This window comes from Gossypium arboreum, chromosome 11, assembly GCF_025698485.1.
Source record: "Gossypium arboreum isolate Shixiya-1 chromosome 11, ASM2569848v2, whole genome shotgun sequence".
Lineage (NCBI taxonomy): Eukaryota > Viridiplantae > Streptophyta > Magnoliopsida > Malvales > Malvaceae > Gossypium > Gossypium arboreum.
The window spans coordinates 39,228,909-39,250,121 of record NC_069080.1 but is presented as its reverse complement, the minus strand read 5'-3'; the positions used below and the strand labels follow the sequence as shown (position 1 = coordinate 39,250,121).

The window sequence follows — 21,213 nt, the reverse complement described above, 5'->3', positions numbered from 1 at the left end:
ACTACCCGGGTGGATTGACATTCGACTACAATGGGCTTCATTTAGAATTATCGAAATAAGTTCCGAATTCTTTGGAACACACAGACGACTTCTGAACCTCAAACAATCGTCATCATCAATTTGAAACTCTGATTCCTTGTTCAGAACACACTCAAATTTCGCTTTTGCAAGCAACTCCTCATCAACTTTCTCGAGCTTCCCGAATTTGATGAGCCAACAATGGTTTGGCCTTTAATTGGCTACTAACACATTGTCGGGTAGAATAGACAAGTGTACATTCATCGTCAGAAAAACAAACTGTGATTTCCGACTTAAGGCATCCGCAACCACATTAGCCTTTCGGGTGATAATCAATGACGAGTTCATAATCTTTCAACAACTTGAGCCATCGTCTTTGTCGCAGATTTAAGTCTCTCTGAGTCATCAAATATTTGAGACTTTTGTGATCCGAATACACATGGCACTTCTCACCAAATAAGTAATGTCGCCATATCTTCAAGGCGAACACGATGGCAGCCAATTCGAGATCATGGGTTGGATAATTTTTCTCATGTGGCTTTAATTGTCTCGACGCATAGGCCACAACTCGACCTTCTTGCATCAATACGCAACCTAACCCAAGTAGGGAGGCATCACTATAGATGACAAACTCTTTGCCGATTCGGTCAGTACTAGAACTGGAGCTTTCGTCAAATGGGTTTTCAATTGGTCGAAACTTTTCTGACACTTTTCCGTCCATTCAAATTTGACATCTTTCTGAAGCAGTTTTGTCATGGGTGTGGCCATCATCGAGAATCCTTTTACAAACCGTCGGTAGTAACCGCAAGCCCCAAAAGCTCCTAACTTCGGTAACATTCCTTGGAGGTTTCCAATTGACTATGGCGAAATTTTGTTCGGGTCCACCGACACCGTCACGCGACACCACGTGCCCCAAAAACTAACCTCTTTCAACCAAAATTCACATTTATGAACTTTATGCGATAACTCGCTTATCTCGTAGGATTTGCAACACTAGCCTTAGGTGTTCGGCATGTTCGGTTTCATCTCTCGAATAGACCAAAATGTCATCGATAAATACAATTACGAACCGATCCAAGTATGGCTGAAAATTCTATTCATTAAATCCATAAACACCGTAGGGCATTAGTGAGCCCAAACGGCATCACCAAGAATTCAGTAGTGACCGTACCTCGTTCTAAAAGCGGTTTTGGGTATGTCCGATTCTCGGACCCTCAACTGATAGTACCCCGACCTCAAATCTATCTTTGAAAACACCGAGGCTCCCTTTAATTGATCAAACAAATCGTCAATTCGTGGCAATGGATATTTATTCTTTATCGTCACTTTATTGAGTTGACGATAGTCGATGCACAACCTCATGGTTCCGTCCTTCTTCTTCACAAACAATACAAAAGCGCCCATGGAGAAAAACTTCGGTCGGCGAAACCTCTATCCGTCAATTCTTGCAATTGAACCTTCAATTCCTTTAATTCCGTTAATGCCATACGATACGGGGCTATTGAAATCGGCGTAGTACCCAGTACAACTTCGATGCCGAATTCCACTTCTCGAACCGGTGGCAATCCCGGTAACTCCTCAGGAAAAACATCTGAATACTCACAAACCACTGGTACCGATTCGAGTTTCCTTTCCGTCTCTTTACTTCCAAACACATACGCAAGGTATGTTTCACACCCCTTTTTCACATATCTCCGAGCAGTCATAGAAGATATTATCGCGGCACTCCTTTTAAATCGATGAGACTCGACTCGGACTACCTCGTTATTTGCACTCCTCAAATCAATGGTTTTCCTTTGCGTCCACCATTGCATCATGTACGGTCACCAATCCATACCAAGAATTACATCGAATTCATCAAATGGTAGAAGCATCAGTTGGTAGGAAAAGCAGATTCTCGAATTATTAGGGGCATCTCTTGCACACTTTATCAACTAGTACGTATTGACCCAAAGGGTTTGACACTCGAATTATTTAATTCAAGAGACTCAACAGTAGAGTCTTCTTTGGATGCTAAGGTTTCACATACATATGAATGAGTAGAGCGGGGTCAATCAACGCAATCACACTAGTATCAAAGAGAGTAAAAGTACCATGATGACGTCGGGGAGGATGCCTCCTCTCGTCTTGCGGATGGCATATGCTCTAGCAGAGCACGGGTCTCGGATCGGACAGCCGTATTAGAGGCTCCTCTCGATTACCACTCCTACCTCCAGAGATTCTCGGGGCCTACCTCCACCGTCGTTCCACTAGGTCTTGCACCTTGCGTCTTATTCCTCTCATCTAGCTCATGCAATCTCTAATGAGGTGGTCCTTGAACCGCGTCCATAACAGCCCTATTAACAGACTTACCCCAACATTCACCTAGGTGTCGTCTTCCACATTGGGGGCATTCAGTCTCTCTTGACGATTATTGCCCACACTAGCTATCAAGTAGCTCGGAGTCCGTCAATGGTCGGGCTCTAATGGAAATTCCCGCAATCGTCCTCGACTTCTTGGTGTCCTCCACGAACCTCTTTACACCGAGAACGGAGCTTTACTCGTCGATCTTTTACGGTAATCTCTTGCTTCAATTTCAGCCTTCTTCTTCTCCTTCCCAAGTTCTTCCTCCTTGCGGGCTCGTTCGACTAGTGTCACGAACTCCTTTATCTCCAAAATTCCCACTAGTAACTTTAACTCTTCATTCAATCCTTCTTCAAATCTTTTGCACATCGCAACCTCATCACCCACACACTCCGAGCATACCGACTAAGTCTTACGAACTCATGTTCGATTCAGATCTGATCATCCGCCTTGCTTGAGTTCCAAGAATTCCTTACGCTTCGATCGATGAACCGTTGACTAATGTATTTCTTTCGAAATTGGATTGGAAGAAATCCCAAGTAACTCGTTCATTTGGGACTATGGAAATTAAAGTCCTCCACCAATAGTAAGTCGAGTCTCGAACAAGGATATAGCACACTTAAGACATTCATCGGTGTGCATGACAGTTCATCTAACACTCTAATGGTGTTATCGAGCTAGAACTTCGGCCTTTTCGGCATCATCAAGAACTATGGCCTTGAACTCCTCGCCCCACGCTTCCTAATCAAGTCCACAGGTGGTTTACTCAACCTCACAGGATCGATGCTCGGAGGCATTGCGGGCTCTTGGGGTGGAGTATTTAAATTCGGAATGGTTGGACAGCCGGGTTGGTTCGGGCATATTATGCGACCCACTCATTCATCATGGTGAAGAAGGCTTGTTTCGCCCTTCATTTTGATTATTCATGGATGATCGAGGCTCAACGGCGGTGTCCCTTGCGCAGGAGCAGCCGCTACACTTTCAACGTCATCCGCCAAGGGTCTCTCTACCCGGGTTCCATTGCTAATCAAAACAAAAATTCCAACCGTCGAGTCATCACATTATTAAGTGCTAACAATTTGGCATGTATAGCTAGACTCACACGCGCTATGGTAGTCCTAGAACCGACTAAACCATAGCTCTGATACCAATAAAATTGTAACACCTAACTCGTGACCGACGCCGTGTGTCGGACACGAGGGTTAACGCCAAATCCTCTCTAGATACCAACCAATTTGACATTACCAGTCAGGCTGGAAAACTGCGTCACCGTCGCCTTAAAATCATATCTCGAGTTTCAAAACTCGGAAACTGGTTTCGTAAATTTTTCCTGAATTTAGACTCATATACCCATCCATGGATTTATTTTTAGAATTTTTGGTTGGGCCAATTGGTACAGTTTATTAGTTAAAGTCACCCATGTTGCAGGGATCGACTGGTCTGACCTTCGCGCGTTACAACTTGGATATCTCTCTGTACAGGGCTTTAATACTGGTGCCGTTTATTTCTAATGAAACTAGACTCAAAATGGAATCTGTACATATAAGGCATGACTCCTAATTCTTTCTGGATAATTTATGGTAAATTTTAAAAGTCACGACAGGGGTCCCAGAAACCGTTCTGGCCCTGTCTCACGAGAACTTTAATATTTCTCAGTATACTGCTCATATGGTCGTTTCGTTTCATCCATATAAACATAGATTCATCAAGGTTCAGTTCCATAATTTACTCACTATTTAATTCTACTTCTACTATTTTTACTGATTTTTCAATCTCATCTCACTGCTGCTGTCCGCAACAGTTACTGCAGTAGACTATGCCAATTTCATGAATTTTCCCTTGGCCTTAATCATCCATCATGCATGACACAAATTATGGCCACCTTATCAAAATTAGAGTTTCTAAGACTCGTGGCTATAGGCTCTAGCATCCCACTAGACGACCACATAGGCCATTTTCGCATGGCTTAAAGTTTACAACCCACAATTCGACAAAATATAATAGCTTATACATGCCAAATGTTCTACAACAACAAAAACAATACCACAAGATTTCAGCCGTTGTGATGACTTCAGCGACGGTCCCGATCACGCAAACAATACGAGTCCGAGAGACCTAAAATGGGTGACAAGAAAACACCGAGTGAGTTTACAACTCAGAAAGTCATAAGCATTCATCAATCCACCGATAAAGTTACTACTACATGTACAACAAATGAGGCTAGGTACTCGTCCATATCGAATCTATACCATAATACCTCGGACCTTTCGGTCCAATCTCGTACCAATTCATACATCCACATTTCATATTCTACACAACAAGATAATCGAAGCATTTTTACACATTAACTCATTTTCCAGCACTACCATACACATTTCAATCATCACATAGATTTAAGGCTTACCAATTTCAATCCCCAAGCATGAACGAATTCTCTATTCGTCATGAGCTCGAGGTACTTACCCGATCCGCTGTCCATACTCAATTCAATGGAGACACACCCTCCATATATAGAGTACGCACACACAGTGCTTACTACTCGATTTCGCACACTTAGTGCCACGTAATTTAAGCTCGAACACACAGTGCCATACCCTCCGAACTCGCACACCCAGTGCCATATTTTTCCAGCTTGCACACTTAGTGCCAAATATTTCCAGCACGCACACTTAGTGCCATATATTTCCAGCACGCACACTTAGTGCCATATATTTCCAGCACGCACACTTAGTGCCAATCTCGTCACCATACACACGTATTGCCCGCACACATAGTGCCGAAAGCAAACTTTCTACACATTCCACTATTTCTTTTACATTCAACAATTATCCTCATTCCATACACATACAATTTCATTTATACATATATATATAGCATTCCATTAAACACAATTGCATAGATTTTCCAATCATTTAAGCAATATCAAACATATGTGCTTAATGACTTACCTTGTCTTTGGTAAATAATTCCAAGTCGGCTACTCGATGATCTTCGATTTCCCTTGTTGGACGTCTCTCCTTTAGGATCTTGAGCTTAAACAAATAAATTAACTCATTCAACCGCTTTGGTACATATATTGGTATCCACATTTTAATGATCTTATGACATACGAACGACATGGTAAAATTTTTATCTTACTACCTTACGTTCTTAGCTATTCGCTAATAGCCTTACGCAATTACCATACTATCAATAATCCAATCATACATACACATATACATATTCGTATATTAGGTAACCACCCTTACTAATTACCCATTTTAGTCAATTTTATACAATCGAAGGCAATATCATAAATGGGTATACTTATATAGCCGAATGTGCTAAATTTGATCTAACATCACCTATACACTTGATTGAATGGCGAATACCTATACTATCAATTATAGTGTCACTTTTATTCTTTCAAGCACATAGTTTCCTCCCATGAACACTTGGCGAATTTTCTTTTCTCTTCTAGCATAGCTTCACATCTCAAAATTAAGAGTTGCAAATTACAATTAGGTTACAACAATGCCCATAATTGACCGAATGCTTAAGCTCAACTAAGCCAAAAATTCATTCAACATCTTTTTAATTTGCCCTTCACTATTTTCTTCAATTCATCAAATGCAAAGTGGTTTACATCTAATATTAAACCAAACTTGCTAGCACACAACATTCCTTAACCGAATGTTATAAACCCAAGCTACATATATTGTTCATTAAGATCCTTCGATGGCCACATTCGCACCCCCTTATGAACAAACCAATTTCAACCTTCAAAAGAAAAAAACATATGTACCAAGAGCTTCAACTACTTGGCGAATATCAAACCTCCAAACAACAAAATTTAATCCATGAAATGAGTAGAACTTGAACTAATCACCTCATTTATACCTAAATTTCCAAGGATTTCAAAGTGCTTACCTCTTCCTAAGCATCATCCAAGCCAAATCATGAACCAAAGAATTCCATTCTTCTTCCTCCTTCAAGTCACGGCAATGGAGAAAAGATGAGCACTCTTTTTTTTTTTTTTTCTTCTTTCTTCTTTTACTAACATTATTTTATCTCCAATAACCCATTCCTTATTATTAAAATCTAATTAAACATATATATTGCCCATCAATATCCCATCTTGGCCGGCCACCATTAATAAATTGGGCAATTTGACATGCAAGTCCACCTTTGTGTTAACATGCACTAATAAGCCATTTAAAACTAGCCTATCATATTTCACCATGTCTCACATTGATCCCTATTTAATAATTTCTCATACAATTGGTAAAATTAGAGAATGAAACTTCCACATGTGCATGTACACACACAATAAGCATAGAATATAACAATTAATTATTTTTATGACTCGGTTTTGTGGTCCCGAAACCACTTTCCGACTAGGGTCAATTTTGGGCTGTCACAATAGGTCAGTATTTTAAGCCAATTCCTAGCAACTTAATAACAATTAAACGAGTCTCCATACATGCCAAAGACTTAAAATACTTTAAAACCTTTATATATCGATCAATAGTTTGATAGTGTGATTTAACCTCCGGCAACCTCCAACCCGAGCTAACATCTGCGACACTTTAGGAAAAAGGAAAGGAAGGGAGTAAGCATTATAGCTTAGTAAGTAAGCATGTAAATATTAATAAACAATACATTATCATACTTTAAACAATGTCACAATATGTTCCCGGAATATTACCATCACAAACACACATACTTTCACTATTACAATCATAAACAGGTTTAAAATAAGTTGTCTAGCAGAGTACCAGCAACTAAATTATTTATTTCTGGAGCTACAGAACTCCAAATTACAAAACGTTAATTTTCCATAAATCTAGATTCAAATATATTCTTACCATAAACTTTTCAGAATTTTTGGTCTAGCCAATTAATACATTTTATTCATTGAAGTTACCCCTGTTTCACTACTCAACTGTTCTGACCACTCTTCACTTCGAAATAATCATAAAAAATTCAAAGGATGTTATCGTTTATTTCATTTGAAACTAGACTCATTAAGGATTTCAAGAATATAAATTATATCCTCTAATTATTTTTGTACAATTTTTAATTATTTTTCCAAGTCAGAACAGGGGATTACGTAGGCATTCTGAACCAGTCTATCAAAAACTTAAATATCTCATAATATAGAATTCCTTTGCTTGATATATTTCTTTTATATGAAAATAGACTCATTAATATTTAATTTAATATCTCATTTAGCCTCTAATTAAATTCCTACTATTTTTGGTGATTTTTCAAAATCATATCACTGCTACTGTCCAAAACAGTTTTATTGCTAATTCACTCTTTCACACTTTCTTTGTATTTACCTCATTTTAACATACATATCACAAATCATTTTCACCACATTTCATACATCACAAGTATAGGCTCATGATTACAAGGTCACCATAAAATCATCCTCATGTATAACTTACTTGTTTATAACCTTACCACATCCCGGTCACTTAATGAACACATCATTCACATAACCAAGTTCTTGCACTTATTCATCATAAAACTCACAAAGCAGTACATAGTAAGTCTCCCGTTGAACACTTTAGATCAATCCTCGATACTTGGTGGTTTCAGCACATAGCTCCACCCATCATATATTTCGGCTTTCTTGTACACATGGTGAACACTTAGTACCACCCATGTGACCTAGCCAGTTTATCTCGTAGCTCTCTTGTTTACATGGTGTCCTTCACCTGTAACCACGCATGCGACCTAGCTACATATATTTCATAGCTATCTTGTCTACATGGTGTACACATAGTATCACCCATGCGACCTAGCTACATCATAATGTCTCGTAGCTCTCTTGTACACATGATATGCACTCAACACCATACGTGTGACCTAGCTACAAACCATCTGTATCATCCAATCTTTCTGAAGGTTCAACCGGGATTTCTCTCTCTTTTCCAACAATTTCACCAAACAAGTAATTATCAACAAACATATTTCCAATATTATTATAAAATATCATAATACAAGTAAAATTGATGTATTACTTACATATAAACTTACAGCTCATTTAATATCAAGGCAATAACATTAAATTACACATTGCATTATTAAAATCATATGAACTTACAATTGCTCATAATATCCATAATCATAGAAATCACATTTATGTATGATAATTCAATGCACTTCATGTACCATAGACATATTTTTAAATCAATTCATAAACTTGGCACCATAAACATTTAATTTAACATAATTCAATTAATTCACTAAATTTAACTTTCAAAATATAAATTACAACATTATTACAAGATTATTATCATACCAACTTACATACTTTCTCATTTCCATGTCGAATTAATATTGAACATTTAAATCATCATAATTATACTTACTTTCAACACCTCGACAATCATAGTAAATATATCAATTTTACATTGAAACATGCATAAATTAATGCTTATTATACATATGAACTTACCTTGATACTAAAACGGCCATTTTACCAACTTTCCCAATTTTCGATTTTTCTCCCATTCTAGATTCAAATCTCGTTTTCTGGGATCTAAAACACCATATTTTACTTATTTAATTAATGTACTATTCAAAACAGTCCTTAACTCAAACTTTGGAAAAATTACAATTTTGCCCCTAAACTTTTGCATATTTACACTTTTTCCCCTAGGCTCGAGAATTAAACTTCATCCCTTATTCTTATGTTTTATGACATGCTGATCATTTTTCCCTATGGCAACATCAATTTCTCACTCTAACACATAGTTATGAACAATAACAAAAGTTGTTTAACTCATTTTTGCTTAAAACCGCTTAGCAAAAGTTGTTTAACATAATTTCAGCCTTCATATTCTACCATAAAACATCAAAATAAACACATTTCAACTATGGGTATTTTTTGAAATATGAACCCTAGCTTAAATTATTGCTAGAATAAGCTTAATCAAGTTACCGGGATTCCAAAATCGTAAAGAACTTGAAAAACGGGGCTAGAACGGACTTACTATTGAGCTTGAAAAGCTTGAAAACCCTAGCCATGGCTTCCCCCATGCTAATTTCAGCCTCTATGAAAAAGATGAGTCAATTTTGGCTCTATTTTCCCTTTTTATTTCTTTTAATTACCAAATGACTAAAATACCCTTAAGGCCTTTCTTTAAAATTTTGTCCTATTCATGCCCATTTTTGTCCAAACAAAATATAATGGTCTAATTACCATTTAAGGACCTCCTCTTTATACCCCCATTTCAATCAAGTACTTATGAATTAGAACACATATTTTGCAACTTTTGCAATTTAGTCCTAAAAGTCCAATTAAGCACTTTATCAGTAAAATTACTTAACGATATTTGTACACAATATTTTAATCAATAAATAAACCTTAAAAATTAATTGGAATAAATTTTTTGACTTCAAATTTGTGGTTCTAAAACCATCATTCCATTTAGGCCCTAAATCGGGCTGTTACAGCAACTTTTGCAAATAAGCCCTAATAGGCAAATTAAACATGCAATCTATAAAATTTCTTATCAATACTCTAACACATGCATCTAATCACTCGGTAAATCATAAAAATTAATCAAAATAAACTTTTCTATCTCAAATTTGTGGTTTTGCAACCACTATTCCATTTAGGCCCTATTTTGAGATGTTACATAGGTTTCACCCTAATCCGGCAAAATCTTATCACCCTATCTCTAGGCGTGCAATCAACTCCGCTTAATTATGATAAATTTACTCTTAGACAGGGTCTATTCCTCCTCTGAATAAGAGCTTAACTTGAGTCAATATCTTGGAATATCAAAACAAGAATTAAGAACACATAATTAAGAACAAGTCAAATATTTATCATACAATTCAGATAATAATAACAGGATCCATCTTAGGTTACATTCCCCTTAGGTATCTAGGGGTTTAGTTCATACTTATAAAAGAAAACATCTCAAAAGAATAAAGATAACAAAACATGAGAAAATCCAAAACTCCTAAAAGAACTTGAAGGGAGATCTTCAGTCTTGATGATGAATCTGGCTTTCCTTGAGTAATTCCTTGCTTCCTACTCTGTATCCCTCTTCTAAATGCCTCTTCAGGAGTTTAAATAGGCTTTAGAATCTTAAGAGCCCTCAAAATTGGCCTTTTTTGAATTGGACTAAACTTGGGGTCGGCAGGGACATGCTCGTATGACACACCCGTGTGCAATTACTTAAGGCCGTAGTCAAGGCTGTTAAATGGGCACGGGCATGTGATCCACCCGTGTAAGTCGTTCTTCGATCTTACCAAAAGGGACACGGCCGTGTGACACGCCCGTGTGACGAAGTCCAGGCCGTGTTGATTTTCCACGTGGGTCCATTTTCTCCATTTTCAGCCCGTTTCTCGCCCTTTTTACTCTCCTATTCTCACCTAAGTATAAAACATGAAATTAAAGGATTAGGAGCATCGAATTCACCAATTCTAAGGAGAAACCATCCATAAATGCGCTAAGCATGGGATAAATATATGTATAAATTATGGTTTATCAAATACCACCACACTTACGCATTTGCTTATCCTCAAGCAAAATCCTCAACTCATAATCAAAATAAATTCTTCTCAATTTATAATCCCTATCAATAATATCTCAAAATAATCCATAAGTATTCATACATTGAAAATTCAACTAAAAGTACATCAAAGTTTCTAACATTCCAAGTTGAGCATTTTATCACGAAAACATAGGTGTCTCCCCTTATCTAAGTGGTTACCTTTGATCAAAATATCGCAGAGTTTAACATCCTTACTAACGATTCACTCAAATCACTCAAGGTGTTTAAGGACATAAATAAAGGCACTCATTAGTCAATATGAAAAGTTACCATAGGCTTGCTTGAAAATCAAATCTCCACCACTATATATTGAGCTGATGCATCAATCAAAAAGGTCTTTTTAGAAGGTTGTAACGTGGTTTTGGTTAGGGGTGTGGTCACAAGCTGAAAGAAAAGGTTAGAATCGAGATTGAATTGAAAAATTACCTAGCTAGAAAAATAACTAGTCATCAGTTGAATACAAGTGAGCTTCTTCTTAGAATATGAAATTAACACTCATGATAAAAAATGATGAATTACTACTAATATGTAAGTATTTTTTTTTAAGAACAAGTCAAATATTTAGAAGAACAAAACATAACTAAGCAATTTGTTCAAATCAAATCTCGACAAAAATAGGGATCAAATTAGGGGATTTCAACAATAATGGGTTATGGGTTAATATTGAGGGTAAATCAATTAATGGCTTGTTAGGCTCAAAGGGGTTCACTAATGGTTAATTATGAAGGTAGGCTTTTATGGAGTGAGTGGGTTAAACCTAAGTGCCTTTATCATCTTGACATATCAAATCAAATGGTGTGGTCTTGACATGCATAATCAAGCAAGTTCTAGAACAACAAATCAATACTGACACACTCATAATAAAAGTGAGCATGAAAGGAGTAAAATATGCTCTAAAGGCTCAAGATCTTACAAAATTTATGGCTTTTTGATGTTCAAACTTGTGAATTTGAACTCAAGATAATACCTAAACTTAGGGAAACAACCTAAAAGTTTTTAATTCTTCAAAAATCAACTCATCATGCTGGATTCCCTAATGTCTTAAAGTTTAAACAATCAATGCATAATTGTTTATGTTTTAATTCAAGACATATCAATAAAAATCATAAATTAATTAAAATTCATTCTAATAGTGATATAAGTGATTCACATGAGAATAAGACAAAATTCAAGGATTTCTAATGATGATAAAAAAGACCCCCACACTTAAGATGTACATTGCCCTCAATGTACAAAGATAGCTATATTGAAAAGTATAGATATATAATAATAAGATAGGAAGAGAAGTGAAACTTCCTGAATGATGAATGAACTCCTTGAATTGGAGTGATAAAGAGTACTCAGCCAAAGCAATGATGGAGAATACTCAAGTAGGCGAGGTTGATGACGTGCCTATTCACCATACTCCATAAGAAATAGGCATCGTGGGTGGTGACGACGCCGGTGCTCTCTCGTCTCCCTGTCAGAGTATGAGCCAAAATAGCGTGTAGATACCTCAAGGATGGAGGGAGAGCTGATGCCTTGGAGCGGCTAGGATCGTAGGTGGCCGAGGCATGGACGAGGTCCCTCCAGCACTTCGAGGGGGAGTAGTGGATGTGGCGGTGGAGGGTGTTGAGTTCATTGTTGTCCATGAACTCCACTGTGTATAACCCTAGTGCAATCCCGTACTCAGGTACACTCAACTGGCGACTAGACCACCAAGGTGGAACTGAACCGTTCCAAGATCGTCGAAGTTGGTCATGACAGTCTGAAGATGGAACGTCGAGCAGAGCTCTAATGTGAACTCGAGATACGTTGGATCGACGATATCAAAGAAGAGCCCTCACGAGTCAGTCACCAGGAGGGCTCGAACTGCGTCAGCCAAATGAATCTGTTCTAGTGCGGCCCAGTCAATGCAGCAGCCCACACCTATAGGTGGGGCTCGTAATATTTGATATAATTCCTCCTGGGGGACCAAGGGAACCTGGAGGAACGGGTGCCTAATCTCCGTGCAAGGACCTGAGGATGACACTGCTCCTTTCCACTTCTTCAAGGCGGGAACAACGGTCTTCTTACCACGTGAGGACGACATTGTACCTGCACTGAAAATCAAAGTTCAACCAATATTCCCCAAGAATAGTATGGATAAGAAAGACTAAATATGAATATTTCATGAGATTTACGTACTAGATGATACAAACTAAAACAACTAAATATATCAAGTTATAGGATTATGAGAGTAATGAATGAATGCATGTGGGAAAGCATAAATTTCATGGAAATAAGGTAAAATGAAAGAGTATAGCATAACATAGTAACTAAAATGACAAAATTTTTATAAAACAAGCATGAGTATTTTGATATTCTAACTATGAATATTCATTCAAAATAGTTCAATAGAGTAGAGAAATCATGAAATAAGCAACATATTTAAAGAAAATAGAGAGAAAAGAGTAAACAAATGCAAAAGGAAGGAGCTCAAGGCATCGAAATCGGTGTTGTAGGCGGCGCACGGGCGCAAGGGGTAAGGCATGTGGAGTTGCAGCGGCTAGGGTTAGGGATTTTTTGGGAGGGAGATGATGAATAGTGAGGGGTTTATATAGATTTTAAGGCATAGGGGCGTGTAATTTTTGCCTGTGTGTTTTGTGAATTTTAAATTTAGGCACGTCTGAGATTCAAACCACGCCCGTGTTCTTTGGCCGTGTTGGTGCACACAGCCGTGTCACACGACCATGTCTTGCTTCTTTTACTTCTCCCACACCCATGTACATAGGTCCACACCTATGTTCGTTTTGTCAGTATCAACCACGGGTGGATGGCACGGGCGTGTCGCACGCCCGTGTTACATTCTCAGTTTCAGCCACGGCTTCAAGGCACGAGCGTGTCTCACTCCCGTGTTGTTCTGGCAATTTTGCCTACGGCCATATCGCACGGCCGTGGCAACTTATCGCACCCTGTGTTGGGAAAAAATCTTGCCCTGTTTTCACACGGCCTAATGCACACCCGTGTGCCTGGCCGTGTTCTCTTTAGAAAGCCTGCGTTCCATGATTTGGTTAGTATGTTTGATGTTAAAAACTAAAATTTAAAGAAATTAACACTGTTAGTGCTCGGGTTGCCTCCCGAGAAGCACTTATTTATAGTCTAAGCTCGACTTACCTCTCTTCTACATGGTCAAGGTGGTGCGAGGAGTTTACACTCCTCATCCCTACTATAAACTTTATCAACATAAGGTTTAAGACGAGTATTGTTTACCTTAAATGTGCCAAATTTAGGATGATATACCTTGACTGTGCCATATGGGAAAATACTAAGTACTATAAGAGGAATTTCTTCATTAGGTTTAGAAGTGGTAATGCGAGGATCTGCTGCATCTAGTAGTACTTTTTCTCCAAGCTTAAGTTGATTTGGCAAGGTATTGAGCTCGTCCTGGCTAAGTTTCAATTTATCGAGTGTTTCCGGGTTCTATGTCTGCCATTCATCTATCTCCTCGATTTGTAGCCTTCATTCTTTATAGATACGTCCTTTGTTGTTGTTTGAACACTGCTCATATGCATTCTTCGTAACTGTTTCCTGCACAGAAGGTTTCACCACATGATCAGTACTAGTTGAATGAATTATACAACCACCTTCAATTTTTGATGTGTTACTCGAATTACGAGCTTGAAGGGTGATTATTTCGTCTCCCACATGAAGTGTGAGTTCACCTGTACCAACATCAATAATGGTTCTAGCAATCACTACAAAGGGTCGTCCTAAAATTAAAGGTGCATTACTATCCTCTTCCATGTCTAGAATAACAAAGTTTACTGGGTATATAAATTTATCGATCTTAACAAGAACATCTTCAATGATACCCCTAGGAAATCTAATGGTTTTATCAGCCAATTGAATGCTCATTCTAGTTTGTTTGGGTTTCCCAAGACCTAGTTGTTTAAACATTTTATAAGGCATAACATTAATGCTTGCCCCTAAGTTAGCCAATGCATTATGAACATCTAAACTACCAATTAAACAAGGAATCATAAAACTCCCTGGATCTTTCAATTTTTTGGGTAGCTTATTCTGTAATATGGCTGAGAAAACTGTATTCAGTTCTAGATGCGATGCCTCATCCAACTTTCATTTTTTTGTTAAAAGCTCCTTTAAGAATTTGACTGCATTTGGCATCTACGAAAGAGCTTCAATAAACAGTAAGTTAATATGTAACTTTTTTAATAATTTAAGGAATTTACCGAATTTTTCTTCTGTGCGATCTTTCCTTGTTGCGTTTGGGTATGGCACACTATGTTTATATTCTTTACTTACTGGTTTCTAGTCATTGTGGTCCACCTCACACTTACCTTTACTTACCACAGTTTCTTGCTTTGGTTCTGGTTCAGGTGCAACTAACCCTTCCGCATCTTGAATGGTAATTGCATTGATTTGCTCTCTTGGGTTAGATTCAGTGTTACTCGGAAAACTACCTTGTGGTCGTTCAGAAATCAGTTTGGCCAGTTGGCCTATCTGAGTTTTGAGCCCTTGGATTGACGCTTGTTGATTCTTAATGGCTGTCTTGGTATTCTGGAAATGAGTTTCTGACACGAAGATGAATTTTATTAACATCTCCTCAAGGTTCGGCTTCTTTTCTTGCTGGTAAGGTGGTTGTTGAAAACCCGGAGGATGTTGTTGTAAAGCCCTAAATTTTGGGCCTAGATGAAATGGGCTTTGGGTTTCATAAACTTTTTAACTGAGCAAGAAAATGACAAATGACATGTTGGCTGTAAGGGTTTAAGGAACTTGGAGTGTCTAGTTATGTTGGAAAAGTTTCGGGTTTGAGTTTTGTGGTGGAGGAATTTTAATTTAATTATTAAAAGAACCAGGGTTGGGAGTAGTTGGGATTTTAAATAAAGATAGGGAAAAATAGTATCAAAAAGCCTTGTAGAAGAGTGGCTAAGTGACGCCAATTAGAGTGTAGGAAGGTGGCATTAATAGCTAGCAAGGAGGTCCAAGTTTCGAATCCTAGCATAGTGTTTTTAGAAGTTTAATTTTGGCCTTCTAGAAGGATGGAAGTGGCGTGAAAGTGGACTCCAAGGGAAGTGTTCGGGAGAGAAAATTAAGGAAAAGATCAGGGGGTTATCAGGGAGAACAACAAGGAGATGAGAAGGGAGAAGTGATGGAGCTAAATGGGGAATTGGGCATGGGAAAAATTCGGCTATAAGGCTTATAAATAGTGTCTGAATGCTAGGGTATGAAGCTAATGCCGAATGTCCTTCACCCTGTTACCAGAAACTCTTTTCTTTAAAAGCCAAAAACCCTCTGCTTTCTTTTCTTTTTCTTCTTCCTTGTGCCGAATTCTATTCTTCCTCTACCTCATTGTTGACTTTTCTTTCTTTTTCCTTGGATCCGAATAACTATCTTTTACCATACAAATCACACAGGCAGAAACCTTCTTGGCCGAATACTCTTGGTGCTACCAGTACCCTTTTTAATAAGTTAAGCCTAGTGTAAGTGCTTTGTTCTCATAATTGGATTTTGCTAAGTATTGAGTATACAGTCCCTCACTTCTTCTAATCGGTTTTGGGTGGGAATAGATAACGAATCTCAGTCCTTGGATCTCTGCCGATTTGCTCCTCCGGTGAGAGGCTTTGGTAAGTGCTCTTGATCTTGGTTGGCCGAATGTTCATAGTTAAGGTAAGGGGACTTATGTTGGATACGAGTCATCTATTATTCCGGTTTAATAGTTAAGATTAAAGCAGATCTAAGGAGTACGTGATCAAGGAGAAGCTATTTGGGATTTGTGTTCAAGGTAAGGTTAAGGTGAGATTCTGGCTTTTGGTAAAGTGTTCGATAAGTATGTAAGATTAATCTTTGAGTGATACGATTGTAGGTTTGGGCTAAGGAGATCGCACCATGCTTTCTTACCAGGTGTGTACATACATTGCACACACACAATGAATCAAGAAAAGCCAAAATGCCGAAAAGCTGAAATGCCGAAAGTTGGGCTACGGTAGTCGAATGAGTGCATAAACACTCGTGGGAGGAAATCGATAGGTTGCTTGAAGCCCACAGGCTATTCCGTGGACTTGGGTTGAGAATTAGCCAAATGGGCTAGAATGGGCTAAATGGGCCTTATGGGCTGTTGGGCCAATAATAGGCATGAGTATAATATGATTTGGGCCTAATGGGCCATATGAAGGTGAATTGGGCCTAGTGGGCCAAAAGAATATGAACTAGGCCAGATGGGCCATTTGAATAAGATTGGGCCTAGTGGGCTATATGCATGTATGTAGGGGTATTGGGCCTAGTATATGATGACTACATAAAACTTAATTAATTAATTGAGACCGTGGACAAGTCATAGGGTTAAGGTGTGGCAACGGGTATATGCATGTCTAGGATAGGATCTAGGGAGAGCTTGGTACTTAAGTGGTCTTAACGACCCACCTCATCTTCTCTGGAATCCTACCTGGTGCATAGTATTCGTTCACCTTAGCTCGCGGGGCTTGTTCATGGGCCAAGGTAAATGAAAACCATAATTAAGGGAAAATTACCGAAATGCCCCTAAGGGAGAATATGACCAAAATACCCCTAGGTGTTGAATGTAAGTTTTATGGATGTAAGTTTTATGGAGGTGACATGCATACATATGATGTTCTGCTTAGGTAGCATATCGGGTGGGAACTATGGAACGGTGGAAGTATTTGAGGATCGCATGGCTACTTGACAATCGTGGATCCACCGACAGCTTTTAAAGCCCAATATGTAAATGAAGGTAGTTCCACAACCGGGCTACCATTGGTGTGTGGGCTAGGTGGGTCGATATTTATATCCCCACATGGTGTGACGGAGGATGAAGCTGGTGTGTAGCGGATGGATTATTGGGATGGGATTGTATTGCATGTTTGTTGTATGATGATTTTTTGAATGCTTGTTTTTCGACGAGGGTTGTACACACTGAGTTTGCGAAAACTCACCCCTCTCTTTTATTTTATTTTCAAGTGATGCTCAGTAGAAGGTTCGATATTCAGAGGGACTCTAGGTGGCCAGCTGGCAAGATAATTTGGACTTGTTTTTTTTTAAAAAAAAGCATATAAGTTTTTATTTTATTAAGTACTATTCAATCAGATTGTAATAGGGCTTCCATTTTGTTGTTATCTGGGTTATTATTTCTATGTGATGTAACTATAAGAAGTTGAACATGGTTTCTTAAACTATGGTATGTCTTTTCTACGTTTCCGCAACAAAATTTTTAATCGACTTGTTTTCATCAAATCTCATGTTTCAAACAAGTGATTGAAAGGAGTTTTTTTCTATTAAGATTTTTCTTTTATTTTAAGAAGGGTTTTTTAATGAAATCACGATTTTCGATAAAACACTTCAATGTGACATGACGAATTCAGCCATAACGTCCGGCCCGGGTTTGGGGTGTTACAGTTGTGGCCTTTGATTTCCTTGATCGCTACTCGAGAAATTGGGATGGTTCCTCCAACCTGCATTATAAGTGTTATTATACGGGTTATTTTGGGGTCTAGATTTAATGTTACCCATATATTGGACTTGTTCCTCCTTGATACTAGGGTTGAAGGGTTGATATTCTGTGCATGCTCCTCCTCCATTCGAATCGCACCTTATCTCTAGATGTACCTGAGTAGAACCACACAAACCGTCAATCTTTTTATTTAAGAGTTCTACTTGGCTAGATAGCATAGTAACTGCATCGAGGTTGAAAACACCGGCTGCCTTTTTCAGCTTTGTCCTCATAACTTGCCACTAATAGTTATTCAGTGACATCTCCTCAATAAATTCGTAAGCGGCCTCAGGTGTCTTATTGTTGATAGTTCCACCAGCGGCTGCGTCAATCATCTACCGAGTCGAAGGATTCAGGCCGTTGTGAAACGTTTGAACTTATAGCCAGAGCGGTAACCTATGGTGAGGGCATCTTCAGAAAAGGTCCTTGTATCTCTCCCATGCATCGTAGAGTGTTTCTAAATCCATCTGCACAAAAGAGGAGATATCATTACATAATTTGACTGTTTTAGCCGGCGAAAAATATTTTAATAAAAACTTTTTGGTCATTTGCTCCCAAGTAGTGATTGCCCTTATGCTAACGGGCTCAACCATTTTTTAGCCTTATTCCTTAAGGAAAAGGGAAATAATCGAAGGCGAATGGTGTCATCAGAAACACCATTAATTTTAAATGTATCACAAAATTCTAGGAAATTTGCCAAGTGAGCGTTAGGATCCTTGTCCTGCAAACCATCAAACTGAACAAAATGTTGTATCATTTGAATTGTGCTAGGTTTCAGTTCAAAATTATTTGTAGCAATAGTAGGTCTAACTATACTTGACTCAGTTCCTGTTAAATTAGGTTTAGCATAATCATACATAGTGCGTGGAGCAGGATTCTGATTTACTGGATTAGCAGCAATCGCAGGAGGTAGCAGATTTTCTTGGTTTTTAGCCATCTCCTCGGTTGTGGTTGAAGTATCATCCTCTTGCCCGTCCTCTGTGTATCTTAGGCTTCGCCTTATTTCTCGTCTGCCTCTGCGAACTATGCAATCGATCTCACCGTAAAAAAGTAGTGGTCCTAACGAGTTTCTTCTGGTCATAAACTAGAAAAACGTGTTAAAAGAAAATAAATGAAGAATTAGAAAAGAAAAGAAAACTTTAAATTGCAATAAAAGTAAAATGGCTAAAGTAATAAAAATCGAGTGTTCCTAATATCCTAGTTCCCCGGCAACGGTGCCAAAAACTTGATACGTGATATTCGTGACAGGTTTTAAAGATTTATCAATGAAACATTCTTAAGACTAACTTATTATCACGATTAAGGCAAATGTACCAATCGAACAATAGTATAGTTCAGCAAGACTGGATTGTCAAACCCAAAGGAACTACGAGTACTAGTATTTACTTTCTTTTTATTATCTAGCCTAAAAATTGAGAGCTTTGGTTATCTAAACTGATTACTAAAATAAGAATGCACAGAAAGGAAACTAGGGAAAATTTGATTGATTTAAGACAATACCTAAGGAAAAATCCACCTAGAGTTCACTTGTAATTTTGACTAGGAATCAGACGATTTATTCATTTGACTTGATCCGTAGAAATCCCTAAGTTATATTATTATTTCTCTCGAGACTAATAACGTCTAACCCTAGGTTGAATAATTGAAATCTCTTTCTAATTAACACCCTAGAATTGCATTAACTCAATTTATGGATTCCCCTATTAGGTTTCACCCTAATCCAGCAAAATCTTATCACGTTATCTCTAAGCGTGCAATCAACTCCGCTTAATTATGACAAATTTACTCTTAGACAGGGTCTATTCCTCCTCTGAATGAGAGCTTAACTTGAATCAATATCCTAGAATATCAAAACAAGAATTAAGAAATCATAATTAAGAACAAGTTAAATATTTATCATACAATTCAGATAATAATAACAAGATCCGTCTTAGGTTTCATTCCCCTTAGGTATCTAGGGGGTTTAGTTCATACTTATGAAAGAAAACATTTCAAAAGCATAAAGATAACAAAACATAAGAAAACCCAAAACTCCTGAAGGAACTTGAAGGGAGATCTTCAGTCTTAATGATGAATCTGGCTTCTAAGATAGGTCAATCGGCTTTCTTTGAGTAATTCCTTGCTTCCTACTATGCATCCCTCTTCTAAGTGCCTGCTCAGGTGTTTAAATATGCTTTAGAATGCCTAAAAGCCCTAAAAATTGGCCTTTTCTGAATTGGACTAAACTTGGGCTTGGTAAGGACACGCCCGTGTGCGATTACTTAAGGTCGTGGTCAAGGCTGTTAAATGGGCACGGGCGTGTGATCCACCCGTGTAAGTCGTGCTTCGATCTTACCAAAGGGACACGATCGTGTGACACACCGTGTGAGGAAGTCCAGGCCGTGTTGATTTCCCACGTAGTCCATTTTCTCCATTTTTGGCCCGTTTCTCGCCCTTTTTACTCTCTTATGCTCACCTAAGTATAAAACATGAAATTAAAGGATTAGGAGCATCGAATTCACCAATTCTAAGGAGAAACCATCCATAAATGCGCTAAGCATGGGATAAAAATATGTATAAATTATGGTTTATCAAAATTTATCTAGATACGGTCTGAAAATTCTATTCATTAAATCCATAAAAACAGCAGGTGCATTCGTTAATCCAAAAGGCATAACTAAAAATTCATAATGCCTGTACCTCATTTTGAAAGCAGTTTTCGGAATGTCAGAGTCCTTTATTCGCAACTGATAGTAACCCGATCTTAGATCTATCTTTGAAAACACAGTAGGACCTTTCAGCTGATCAAATAAGTCATCAATTCTG

At 38.1% G+C, this 21,213-nt stretch overlaps 1 non-coding gene across 1 annotated transcript; it reads left to right on the top strand.

Moving 5' to 3' along the window:
• Window positions 1-18,801: 18,801 nt before the first annotated feature.
• On the top strand, window positions 18,802-18,908 carry LOC128284936 (small nucleolar RNA R71). Its single transcript, XR_008275354.1, has one exon. It is a non-coding gene; the product is annotated as a small nucleolar RNA R71 (small nucleolar RNA).
• Window positions 18,909-21,213: the final 2,305 nt, after the last annotated feature.